We start from the raw sequence: 1791 nt of genomic DNA, 5'->3' as shown, positions 1-1791 counted from the left end.
CCCACGAGTCTCCCCTTTACAGACATGTTCTATTTATTTGTGATTTTCAGTGAGGTTAACAGTATATCAGTAGATCATTCATCTGCCACACTGTTTTTGGTTATTATCCTCTCAGTTCAATAAGATCTTTTCCCTGTCCTTTAGGAATAATTTATTGCTCTCTATAGGAATTTTACAGTCTGTTAACAGCTGAAATACCCAAATATGTAAGCTGGTATAGCTAACATTACAACAGTCTTAACATTAGTACAAAATAGATTGTTTAAATTCAATTCCCAAATGATTTGAATAGTATCTACGGGTAGGAGACAAGTGTTTATCACTCCAGTTTCCTTTTTTATCAAGGTTTTTATTTAGGTATCGATTTAGTCTTTTTAAGAATGGAACATTACTGGAGGCACTACATTTGTTTTCAACAGAATTTCCAAGACGTTAATGTTGCCTGGCAACAAAAAGTTCTCAGGAAGTAGAAGAACACTGTTGCTGTTCTGTGTGTGTACAGTATACAGTATAGCTACAATGATTTCATATATTATTCATCTGTTTTTACATTGACCTAGGCCTGGACAGCTGCCATCCGACATCAGACACCCACATTATTGTCTTCTCAACGTCGGCCCATGCATTGCCGTTTATATCAGAGTATCATATCGATTTTGCCTGGAAACACATAACTTGTCTACTTGGGCCGGGTAAAATCATTTTGACTGCATGGATTACTTCTGCACATTACTGAGCTGAATATGACGCCCCTGCAACTTTGGAATGCACTGTGTCCCCACAAACATTCTCATTTCACTGTGTACCTGTGCTGTGTAAGGTTGAATGAAAGTAAAGGTGAATTGAAAATGGCATATAGTACCGTACGGTACATCCTGTGTGAGGAGCGTACAAAAATAACTCCATGTCATCCATTTTAAAAAGGGCAAATGGATACGAGGACAGGGGGAAAGTGGTTATCAGTTAACCTTATCTCACTGTCAGGAGGACACACGCACGCACGCACGCACACACACACACACACACACACACACACACACACACACACACACACACACACACACACACACACACACACCTCAAACTTCTCTGCCCTCTGCTCTGCCCTCTGACACCTGCAGAAGCCACCAGCAGAGACCAGTGTTTGATTGATGGTTGGCGCGAGCAGAACAGCTGCATAATGAAAGCATTGTGATGGTTATGTTTTACTGCAGCTTAGTGCCAGGCAGCACTGACCTCTTGGGACAGCTCTGTGTGCGGAGCCACTGGTGCCTCCAGTCAATTGAGTGACAGAAGTCGTCCGTGCTGTAAACACAGTCCCACCACAGCTATGCACCTGCTGTTGACCTGTTGCATGTCTTTCTGGGGGCCTGGGGGCTTATTAGTGAGTGACTGCTACCAGATATGGCAGAGAGAGCTGCTCATGCGACTCTGACCGAGAAATTGGAGATACCTTTAAATGTGGGGAGGGGCTTCAGTGGTGGGGGTCACACAAATAAGTATGGGTAGTCAGCTGAAATACTGCTGTTTCAGTAACCACCACCCATGTGTTCTTTAAGGAAAGCAATCTTGAACTTGGGAAGAAGCAGGTGAGTTCCTAGTATGTTTCTTTTATTCTAAGGCAGGCTAGGCTAAAGGGTGGCATCATGCTTCTAAGAGTCATGCTGAAGAAAGAAGAGGTTAGAGTGGCTAGAAACTTAACAGCCTGCATGCCAAGGTGGATGGAACCAAGCATACAGTGCTGTGGCATTCTGCAATGACATGGCTTCACTTGTTATATAGATTGTAAAT

The sequence above is a fragment of the Poromitra crassiceps genome (genome assembly GCF_964638095.1).
Source record: "Poromitra crassiceps genome assembly, chromosome: 12".
In the NCBI taxonomy this organism is placed as follows: Eukaryota; Metazoa; Chordata; class Actinopteri; order Beryciformes; family Melamphaidae; genus Poromitra; species Poromitra crassiceps.
This window is presented reverse-complemented; position numbering follows the sequence as displayed.